Source organism: Triticum urartu, chromosome 5A, assembly GCF_056163025.1.
Source record: "Triticum urartu cultivar PI428250 chromosome 5A, HENAU_Tu73, whole genome shotgun sequence".
NCBI classification, from domain to species: domain Eukaryota; kingdom Viridiplantae; phylum Streptophyta; class Magnoliopsida; order Poales; family Poaceae; genus Triticum; species Triticum urartu.
In genome coordinates this window covers 408,579,441-408,591,223 of record NC_141877.1, presented here as the reverse complement: position 1 = coordinate 408,591,223, position 11,783 = coordinate 408,579,441, and the positions used below count along the sequence as shown (strand labels likewise).

Sequence of the window (11,783 nt, the reverse complement as noted above, 5' to 3'; positions counted from 1 at the left end):
CGCTGTTCTGCCGGCCGCCGACCACCGGCGCGCCGTTGGTGGTTGCCAAGCGCTGCTGCTGGCGGTGCTCGAAATACGCCGCCCATGCCGCGTGGTTGTCGGCGGCGTACTGGGGGAGGGAGAGTTGCGCGTCGGTGAGGGAGGCGCGCACGACCTCGACTTCCTCGGCGAAGTACTTCGGCTTCGCCGCGGCGTCGGGCAACGGGGGAACGGGCACTCCCCCGGCGCTGAGTCTCCACCCCGTCGGCCCGGCGCGCATGTCCGGCGGCGCCGGGATGTTCGCCTGGAACAGGAGCCAGGACTCCTGTTCGCGGAGCGAACGGCGGCCGAAGCCGTTGGCCGCCGCCTCGTCTCCGGGGAAGCGTTCTGCCATGGCGACGGCGGGGCTGGGCGGGCTCGGGAGAGGTAGAGGGAGGGGCTGGGCGGCGGCGCTCAGAAGAGGTAGGGAGAGGGAGGGGCTGGACGACGGCGAGGGGCAGGGTTGGTTTGGGCACAGGCGAGTGGAGGCCACCGGCTTTTATAGCCGCGCCGCGCCCGTGTGTACGCGTGCGAGGGAGGGGAGGCGTCGGCGCGCCGTCCCGTGACGCGCCGCCCGTGAGGAATCAATGGCAAGGCTGACCGGCGGCAGCCTTGCCATTGATTCCCCGCGGGAACCGAGGCCGTTGGGGGAAGACGAGGCGCCGAGTCGCTGACGCGGCTGGCCCGCGGCTTTTTCGCGCCAAAACAGCTCGCCCCGGCGCCCCCGGATGCCCCCGGCGCGCCGGGTTCGGCCTAGGTCCGCCGGCACTGTTTTCGACCCAAGCCGGCGAAAATCGGGCTTCTGGAGGCGCGACTGGACCGTTTTTTCGACACCGACACGAAAAAATCGTTTGGGAAGGCCTTCCTGGGACGCGGCTAGAGATGCCCTAAGAAGGCACATAGTGGGCGGTGACATTGGTGGGGATTTGGTGGTGCCTGTTGCTTTTTTTCAATCAACTGTGGACTGGAAGCTGCTGGATGCAGACGTGCTCATCCGAGCGGTTGAAATGGGACCAAAGTATGGTGCACATGCATGTGCCTAGGATGCAGTACTAATTAGACCAAGATGAGTAGTAGTAAGTAATGTGGTATTCCTGCTAATTGTTTTGTTCTGCGCTATTCGTGGGTATATATCAATTAAGGGATGGTATTGTTCTGTTTGATTCTGCTTTATGCCATTGCTGTAAGATTCAAAACGTTTGTACAATTTTGGTACTTTTTCGTTTATATTTTTCCCTTTTTTTTTCCCAAAAGTTCAAATTTTGGATTGTCCATTTCACCTGACATCTTTCGAAAAAATTCCAAAATTCGCTCATTTCATTCAAGGGTGTTAAATTTTTCAAAATGAACACAAAACCATGGCTGGATGCTATGCATGCTATCACCGTTTTCTGGATAAGCACCAATTATAATTACTTGTTGTTGTTTGATGTTACTATCATAGTTTAATATTCATTATCGGATAGACTAATTAAAAGTGAGTGAAAATTGAAAAAAATATATTTTAAGGGAGACGATATTTGGGGCTCACGGGTACTCAGTGGCGGAAGCAGGGGTGCGAGCAGGGGCCCAGCCGAGGCCAACATGTAGACTTTCCACTACATGAGTGATTACCTGCTGCTAATATTGTGTTTTACGGTGATCTTGTGACTTTGGTCGTTCGTTGCATATTTTTGCCAAAAAAACCCCTCTATTTCTTGTAAATAACCATTTTTGCTTTTTTTAGAAAACCCTCTGATATTTTAGATAATCAATCCTCCGTTCATGTTTAAGTCAACTGAACCGTTTTTTGTTTTAACATAAAACCCCCTGACTTTTCGTTAACCAATGCGCAGTTTATCTAAATAAAATTATCAATATTTTTTAAACCGTAACTCCGATTTTAACATGTTATATGTGAAACTTGATTAGAAAAATGTGTAGAATCCAAATATGATACTATTTTAGCTGTTAAATATTTATAAAATATTATTTTGGTGTAAACTTAATCTATAATGTACGGTCCATTTTTTTTCTTACCTGTGGAGAGGAAAGAAAACATCTATAGCCACGCATGCACACATGTGAAAAACCTTGCGGGAAAAAACAACATATTTCTTATTTTATTTCGAGCGAGTGTGCGTAAAAGAGAGACGCCTTAGGACTAACCACATTCAAACGTGCTTTCGTTATGTGAGCATTGAGACCACCATCAACAACACAAATGTGATGCCATGTGAAAATAAACGACGTGAATACATTAGGGTCTTGGATCATGGTTATTGGGTTAAGAGTGTGTGTTATTTTCTCTCCCGTTGCAACACACGAGCTCTTTTGCTAGTGTAATCAAAAACCCAAAAACCATCCACGCATCCTCCTTGGCACCACCCGCTTCTTTGTAAGGCAGTAAGGGTGTGATAGGACGCCGTTGCTTGGCTCCGTCTTCGTGATGTCAAGTCTCGTATTTGGAGGAGGGCGACAGCCGTCAAACATTGGTGGTTCGGGATCGCTGAAGCTAGGTCCCATTTGAGGAAAGCCATGGCCTCCATTTTGATGCTAGTCTCTTGGGGATTATGAAAGACCGTAACATTAGGGTCTTCCGTGACTCGCCACTATGGTCATTGTGCGTAATATTAAGGAGGAACTGATACCAAACTCAAAGCTTCTACACTGTCATGGCCGCTCCGCCTTTCCTAGCGTTGTCGCTACCGGCTCCCGCTCTGCCTTTCCTATCGTTGCCGCTGCCCCTGCCCCCCGCCTCGCTCCTGCCAGCGCCGTCGTCGCTTCCTCTCCCGCTGCGGACACGCTGGCCGTCCCCTCTCCCCTAGCCTCCGCTCCCATCAGACCTCGATACACTCTGCTCGCTCAGGACGCCTTGCGCCTCTTCCTGGGCGTTGGGGACTCCGACAGGATCGCCGCCCTGGACTGCTGCCCTGGCTCCCTCGCCTCGCCGAGCTCTTGCGGCGTCTGCCTTTGCATCTCCTTCAACAAACTCTGGTTCGACGAGCTGCTCGCCGGCTCTCTCCTGCAGGCCTTCCTCGGTGGTGACGCTCTTCTGTTCAATGTCCGCAATCTCTGCCACCAAAGCTTTCTCTTCTCAGTTTCCGACGCCTCCAATGCTCCTAGGCTGTTGCGTCTCCTTCCTTTCCACCGGTGACTCTTCTCTTTCCACTTCGCGCCTCCCTCGTCAGTGCCTTGCCTTCCGGCCGCTGGTGGCCTGGTCAACTCTTGCAAATCCATGTCCGATTTGCTTCTCCTGCATCACAGCGCTGGCCTCAAGTTTGCTAACGCCGCTTGGGCCCGACTAAAGTCCCTCGTCACTGTGCCGAATGCGACAGCTACTCTGGCCTGTCGCTTGACGGTCTTCGTGCTCCAGTTTTCGCTGCCGGTCTCGGCTCAGCTCTGTGATCTCATCCTCGGCTGCCTTTTCGGGGGTGACCCCGCACAATTCGTCTCCAAGGCCTTTGCTGACGACGAGTTCGAGTGTCTCATCGCCAACTATGGGGTTGCTGACCTCGCTGTCTCCTTCGGCGACCTACGCCGGCCTGGGATCGACATCCGCTTCTCCATCCCGTTGCCGGCTTTGGCAGCCTGCCGGCCGGCTGCTGGGTCTGCGCCTGGTAGGGCTAGCCATCCTCTGCTTTGAGCCAAGTCAGGTTTGCCTCGATCCCCAATTAAGGTTGCTCAATTACGTCTTGGGTCTAAGTTTCGATCTTTCATCCACAGCAAGTTTAAACTAGACCTAGTTCCACCACCAGCTTCCCTTCCTGATCCCCACCGGCACTCTCTTATTTGGATTAGCTTCTTTTCAGCAGTAGCTAAGCCTAGTGCACGCCTAGTTAAATGTGCTCTAGACCACATGTTCTCGGGTAGTCCTCGCTTTGTAGTCATGTTTTACCAGGATAACCTGCTCCTTACGCTTGTCTCGTTAGAGGATGTTAGAAACGCGATCGTCTCTTGTTCGCCTGTCTCTTGCCCGGGCGTTGGGCTTGTGCTTTCGACCTCGCTCCCTTCGGAAAAAGCTGTCAGGTTTTCAAATTTTGAATCCTCCCTCGCTGGGGACTTGGACGTCACGAAACCCAACCATGCCCACCCTCTCGTCCAGCGGGCTGCTCGCCCTTGCTCAATCCTGGGCATGCCACCTACTGTTCCCCCTCCTCCTCTCACTTTATTGCTAGTTCATTTGTTTACTCATCCTCCGGCTCTAGCCACGGCGACCCCGTCCGCGATCTTGCATGCAGCCCCTATGTCCTGTCCTTCCATGCGCCCTCGTCCTCGCCTCTCACGTGACCACTCACCCCCCCAGCACGCGCACTGCTGATGAGCCTCTCCGTCCTCCCCCTTCCCCGACATTAATGGCAAACCTACCTGCCGCTCCCCTTTGCATGGACCCGTTGCATGCACCCACCCACCCTGCTCAAGCCGTCCATGGCTCCATCCCGCTGAACCGCTGCCGTCCTACCAGTACGCCCTACCTAGCTACGCCGCCCAGGCCTCTCATCTGCTCGCCGCCCACGCCGCTCGCCTCGCCGCCCGTGCTCCCGGTTCCCAACCACAGTCCCATCGCCGTTGCTGCCGTCCCCTCGCTCTCGTACCGCGACGCCCTCCTTTCCCCTAAAAAAATGGCGCCCAAGCCCTCTCGCGGTCTCGACCGGCCCGGCGCTAGCTCTGCTGGAAGTGGCCTATTTCTTCGCCCCCCTTCTCCTTCCCTCCCTCTATCCGCTCCAAGCCACTTTGCTTTCGCTGCCTTGCACGTGACCACCTCGTCCACTCCTGTAGAGACCTGGTGCGCTGCTCTCGATGCGGCTGCTCGGGTCACCGTAGCTTTGAGTGCTCGTCTAGTTTCCCCCTTGCCCTCCAGCGCCTCCAACTGCTCGCCCACCGCCCTACCATGGCCTCCCCGCCTCGTGTTGCTGCTTCCGACGACACCAACTCTGCCTCACCTGTGTTGTGGACCGGCTCTCGTCGCATCATCCTCAATGAGCCTATCGTTGCCGTCCTGCGCCTGGTGCGGCAAGCCTCCTCTGACGGGGACTCCGCTCCGTTGTCCCAGCGCGCGTCGCCGCGTCTTGATGGGGCGACGCCGGAGGATGCTGCCTCCGCGGTCCATGGCCCCCCGCGCCCTACGTCCTCCTTTTCGTCCTCAGCCTCGTTGCCCGGTCGCGCTCACTCCACCTACCCGGACATCTTCGTCCCATCCGGCCTCGTCCACGACGCCGCCTGCTTCTGCTTCGCCCACCTCGACACCATCGTCCTCGAGCCATCCGACTTCATCCGCTTGGCGGTCGAGCACTTTGCCGACAACCCCACGTTCCACTACGCGGCTGCGACGGGGTGCTCGGCCCTCCTCATCTTTGACTCTCACGCCGACCGGGAGGCTGCCATGGCTCACTTCCCGGCCAAGTTCGCCGGCGTTGAGGTCACCCTTCTCCGTCCTGAGGAGACGAACAACCGCGCCACCACCCGCTACGACCGCCTAATCGAGATCGAGGCGAAGAACTACCCCCTCGAGCTGTGGCATCCCCAAGGGGCGAACTTTGTGTTCGGCCACTTTAGGGTGCTGTGTTGCGTCGACCATGGCTGTTTCAACGCCGGCGACTTCACGGCGATGTGTGCCTTCCTCCGTGTTGAAGCTGACTACTCCGTCCCCACCGGCTGCATTCTCCGCCTCCCCCCAACCAGATCGTTGACGTCCCCTTGAGGAAGATCAAGACTTGGGCCGTGTTCGAGGATCTCACGGTCCCTCTTGACGGGGACGACGGCGACCACAACGATGGGACTCCTCACGTTCACGGTGCATGGAGGTGGAACTGTGGCCACTCCGGGCCTTGCCTGGGCTCCCACGCTTCCGACGTCATGCCACCGCCTTCTCCACGAAGCGGCTCTCCTACTCCTCCCCTCAATGGCGGGCCTCCGGCCGACGACCTGCACGTTGCTGGTGCTGATGCTGCCACCTTTGTTGACGACATTGGCCATGGCGTGGCCGCCTCTAGCAATGAAGCCTGGTCCTCTTCTGTGGAGGTGTCCAACCAGTTCTCCTCCCTGGTTATCTCCGATGCCGAGCCCTCTGTCGTTTCTGGTAATCTCATGACCGAAGCCAGCTCTCCTTCTTCCTCCCCTACTTGCCACACCGCTGATAACATGTCTGTTATCCCAGTTCTAGCCTCGTCTGCGCTCAGCGATGTCCCTCACGAGGCTACCCTGCGCCGGCTGCGTGGCGCTGAGAAGCGGGCTACTGACGCAGAAAAGCTTCGCCGCAGCCGCCGCCTGGCCGAGAAGGAGGGCGACAACTTCGTTGACATGACCACCAAGGCCATCCGCGCAAAAGCTCGAAGCTTCGATCTGATGCTGGCCTCTGCTGCTCTAGTTGACACCCTTGAGGTCTCGGGCCTCACCAGCGTGCCGGAGGAGCCGGTGCACGACGCTGCTGCTCTTGCCAAGAACGCAACCCTGTGCGGCGCGGAGCCTGTTGAGGTTGCGGAGGTGTCCTCCCCTACTCCATGATCACCAGCCGCTGCATCTCGACGTCGGCCGCTCGCCACGACCACTACGTCTCGTTATGTCTAGGCCTTACTTGCCCTTATGGCATTGATTTCGATCTTGTGTCGCCTTCGTCCTGTGTTAGACCCCGTAGTGGTCTAGGTTGCATTTCTTCCAATCTTTTTGTAAGGCATCCGTTTTTATCTCTCCCTGTTCTCGCCTCCTTAGAGTGTCATTGGTGCCTTCGTTGTACGTCATGAACAAGCTCATGTTTAACTTCTGTTGTTGGAATGTGCGTGGCCTTGGTCAGTCACAAAAGTGTTCTGATGTGCTCTCAGAGCTCATCTCCATTCACCCCCATGCTTGTTTTCTGCAAGAAACCAAACTAGGTATCTTTGATACCTTCAGACAAAAGTCTTTTCTCCCTCATCACCTAAACCTGCTACATAATTCACCTGCCATTGGCTCGGCAGGTGGTATGCTATCTGCCTTCGCCTCCTCCCACTTCACTATTATACCTACCAACTCAGGAGCCTACTCTCGAACGACCTTAATCTCCTATCTCGCCTCCGCTTAGCTTCTTGCTATCACAAACATCTATGCCCCCACTGATCATGGCCTTAAGCACCTCTTCCTCCAGGAACTGGCTAGCTTCGCTCCCTCGCAACTCATGCCTTGGCTTATTTTAGGAGATTTCAACCTCCTTCGCCAGGCGTCCGACAAAAACACTACTCACTTTCGCCAAGCCGAAGCTGATATGTTTAACGCCTTCATTCATTCCCATGCTCTCATTGAGCTGCCCCTACTTGATCGCCGTTTCACGTGGTCAAGTAAGAGAGACCAGCCCACGCTTGAAAAACTTGATAGAGTTTCGTCAATGTGGATTGGGATCTTCTCTTTCCTAACACTACTATATCCTCCCTCACCCGCTTCATCTCCGATCACGTCCCTCTCCTTGTCACGATTGATACTATTATCCCGCGTCCCGCGCCTTTTCATTTTGAAGCCAGGTGGGCCCTTAGGCCCAGTTGTCGGGCGATTATCGTTCAAGCTTGGGCCGAGGCCCAACTTAGATCAAACCACACGCTTTCTCTGGTCGCCGCCCTAAAACACTCGCGCACTATTTTGAAAAAATGGAGACGCCTCGCAGTTCCCCTCGTCACCCGTGAGTGAAACTGTAAAACCGTTATTTCCATCCTAGACCTTATCGAAGAAGATCGCTTCCTTTCCTCGCCCGAGCTCGCCCTTCGTTCGGTTGTCATCCGTGTTCTCCAACGCTCTCTGCGCGAGAAAGCGCTTTTTTTGATGCAGAGGGGAAAAATCCGCTCGGCCTTGGAAGGCGATGAAAACTCTCGCTATTTTCATGCCTCTGCCTTCGCTCGTCTCCGTAATAACAAAATCAACGTCCTGGTGTCAAATGGCTCCGAGTTCTTCTCGCATGACGCTAAATCTAACATTTTATCAGACTTCTACGCTTCACTTCTAGGTACTGCCTTCCAACCAGCATGGTCTTTCTCCCTTCACGATCTCTACCCCTCTCCCATCCCCCAGCTGCAGTACTGGGTTTCTACCGGAAATTCTGGCACATTCTGAAAGCTAAGATTCGTGATTTTTTCTCTGATTTCCACTCGCTTAACTGTGACATCTCCTGCATGAATCGGGCCCTGATCATTCTGCTCCCTAAAAGTAACCAGGCGCACTCCCCTATGGATTTCCGACCCATCTCCCTGCAAAATTGCCCAATTAAGGGTCTAGCAAAACTCCTGACCAACCGGCTCAAACCGCTAATCCCTCTCCTAGTCCACGCCGATCAAACAGGGTTTATCTTAGGATGCAATATCTCTGAAAGCTTCCTCTATGCTGCTGATATTCTTCACTGCTGTGGCAAGCGCAAAGCTCCCACGCTCGTGATCAAGCTTGATTTTCGTAAGGCCTTCGACTCTGTCTGTTGGACGTCACTCCTGCACACTCTAAAGACTAGGGGTTTCCCTGATCGTTGGTGTGACTGGATCAAAGCTCTCCTTGCCACTGGCTCCACTGCCGTTATGCTTAACGGAGTTCCTGGTAGATGGATTCAGTGCAAAAATGGTCTCCGCCAAGGTGACCCGCTCTCCCCCTACATCTTTATCATCATTGCAGACATCTTACAGCAATTGATCATTAAAGCTAATAATGATGGCCTCTTATTCCACCCCCTTTGCCCACATCTACCCTGCCCCGTCCTGCAATACGCCGATGATACTCTCATCATTCTCAAAGCTACTCCCGATGCTGCAAAACACCTAAAAACTATCCTCGACGATTTCGCTGCGGCCACTGGTCTCCAGATCAACTTCACTAAAACAACCTTCATTCCCCTGAACATTGACCCTGATGAGGCCGCAACCCTTGCCGCTGACCTGGCCACCGACATCTCCTCCTTCCCTCAGACCTACCTCGGCCTTCCCCTCTCCCCGCATAAGCTACCCCCGGCGGCTTTCCAGCCAGTGATAGACCGCTGTGACACCTACCTCTCCGGCTGGTGTGCTCTGCTACTCTCTCGCAGAGGCAAGCTTGTCCTTCTTTCTGCCGTCTTAGACAGTTTACCCACGTACTTTATGCTTTGCTTTTCCCTCCCCGCCCAGGTTATAGAGGCTATCGATAAGTGTAGACGTACCTTTCTGGTCTAATGATGAGACTTGCTCCGGAGCAAAGTGCTTGGTTGCTTGGGACAAGGTTTGTACTCCTCGAGCGGCAGGTGGTATAGGTGTTAAGAACTTGCGTGCACAAAACTTTTGTCTACTGCTGAAATTTGCTTACAAATTCCTTCATGCCACCCACCTTCCTTGGAAGGACTGGATACTCCACCACTCACCTCTCCACATAGGCCTCGGCAAGAATAGCTCCTTCCTTGCCAAGACCATTTTTAAACACTTACAGAGTTTGAGAGAGATTTCCCATTGCATCGTTGGCAATGGACGCTCCACCTTCTGGTTAGATTGCTGGCTACAACCAGAACCTCTGGCGGTAGTTTTCCCAGCTCTTTTCTCCCACCACACCAACCAAAATGCCCTAGTAGCTACTATCTTACAGGATGGGATCGAACTTGCCCTTCGTAATCGTTTAACCTCTACTGCGATCACAGAGCTTGCCTCTCTGAACTCTTTGTTGCAGGATGTTTACCCCTCTCAGGTACCGGACTCTAGGCGGCTACTTAATGGTGATGCCTTCTCTACCTGGGGAGCTTATGCCGCTCTTTCTGCCCAGCTTGCTGACCCGATGCTCTCGGCTATTTGGGATTCGCGAGTCCCAAAGAAAGTAATGATTTTTGGCTGGTTGTTTTACCTGGACCGGTTGAACACTCGGCAGAACCTGCGCAAGAAATCCATCTTGGACTCGGATGTCTGTCCTCGGTGCAACAACGCGGTGGAGGACCGTGACCATCTCTTCTTCACGTGCCCTGCTGCTCGCCGGATCTGGCATCGGCTGGGGCTCCGGCCGCTAGCCACGCCCATCGCTGGTCTCTTCTCCACCACGCTCCCGCCAACGTTGCCTGACACCATTCGACCTTTTATGCTGCTTCTTTTTATGTGGAAAATTTGGGATGCTAGGAACAAAAAGGTGTTCCAGAACCTTGGACTTGATGCATCCCAAACTCTACTTGCTATTCTAGATGATTTAATTACTTGGTCTCATCGTCTTAAGACTGAGACACTAAGAGGACACGCCGGTCTGTGGCGTGATTTCCTCTCCTCCCGCAACTTGTAAAAACTTTGAGTTCTATCGCTTTTGAAATATATTCAGGTGGGGAGTCTCCCCCCTCGGTGACCATTTCAAAAAAAATATTAAGGAGGAACTCAGTTTGTGGGTGATCATGGGCGCTAAGCAATTGGGCAATGCAATGTAATGTAATGTCCTGAGAGTGATGTCCTTTTATTTTGAACCATGTGTTGGGTTCCTTGTTTCGAACCTCTCTCTTTAATTAATGAAAATGACAAAATATTTTGCCTTCTTTCGAAAAATGACTGCAATGGGCTATTTATTTATTCTTGAGAGAAAAACAATGGGCTATATGGGATGAGACATGGTCCGGGCCACCTCGTCCGCACATGTAGCACCAATGGGACACGGATGGGTTGTGGACCGCGACTTAGGAATAGGAATCCTGTAGGAAATGAGATGACATGTATCTCAAATCCTATGAGTAGTAATAGGAAACAAGATGTCATTTGGTTGACACCAAAGGAATTTTTCCATTGAGTCTAGGCTCATTTTTATTTTCCTATGAAATGTGGAGGATAGGAACCAATCCTATGTAGGAATAGGAATCCATTCCTATGAACCAAAGGGCTCTAAAGGAAAAAATCCTATAAGAATCCTATCCTCTAGAATTCATATGAAATTCCTCCAAACCAATTAGCTTGCTAGACTGTTCATGCTCGTTGTTTCCAGGGAAAAAAATGTTTTTTTCGTATAATGAAAAATATCATACATTCATCAAAAGGTAAGGGAAATAATAAAATATATTTAGTTATATAGTTAATTGTTTTTAGTGCAAAAAAAATGTAACTAACATAATTCAAATTATAGTAATTAAAAATAACTAAACTTTTTGGAGGTTGATAATTCTTTCTTGCAGAATAGTCAATCCTTCTTTTCTCACTTCAAGATTGATTATCTCCAGCCACCCATTGAGGATGGAAATTTATTATCCATCCAATGTTAACTACTGCTCAAACAGATATATCTAGCCGTATTTCAATGCTAAACACATCCATTAAAGTGATAGTTAATATGGGAAGAAGGGAGTAATAAATAAGTTAAGCAAACTTGTTTAGTCGTCTTCTTTGACCATGTCTCCATTCGTACGATAGAATTATAATATGCGTTTAAATAAATCATATATTGGCCATAAATGCTAAATTTCTTTTATCCATATCTCTCCATAGATAACAAATTTTAATTAGTACAAAAAACTAAACCAATGAACATTCATGATTCCATCCATATTTGATCAATTCTCTTTAGCACTTTGTAATGAAAAGAGGATTCCACAGATGTAAAAAGTGAACTTGAAAAAAATCATAAATTATAAAAAATGTTCAAGAAATAAAAAAAACAAATTTGAAAAATGTTCATGAAATGACAATGCTTTGCTTTCGATCTTAACTTCTTTCTTGGATGCCTGAAGTTTGTGTTCGCATTTCATCAAAGGAAAAGTGGGATGTACCACATGAAGAAAAGAGTTGTTCGAACTAAACAATATTGGTGAATTAGAATATTTCCATGAGTTAAAAACTGTTTGGACATTAAAGTCCAATTGGAAA

At 51.5% G+C, this 11,783-nt stretch overlaps 2 pseudogenes; both read left to right on the top strand.

Moving 5' to 3' along the window:
- The first annotated feature begins 2,611 nt into the window (after nt 1-2,611).
- LOC147971634 (uncharacterized) lies at nt 2,612-4,318 on the top strand (annotated as a pseudogene).
- Nucleotides 4,319-4,382: 64 nt separating this feature from the next.
- LOC147971633 (uncharacterized) lies at nt 4,383-6,501 on the top strand (annotated as a pseudogene).
- The last annotated feature ends 5,282 nt before the right edge of the window (nt 6,502-11,783 follow it).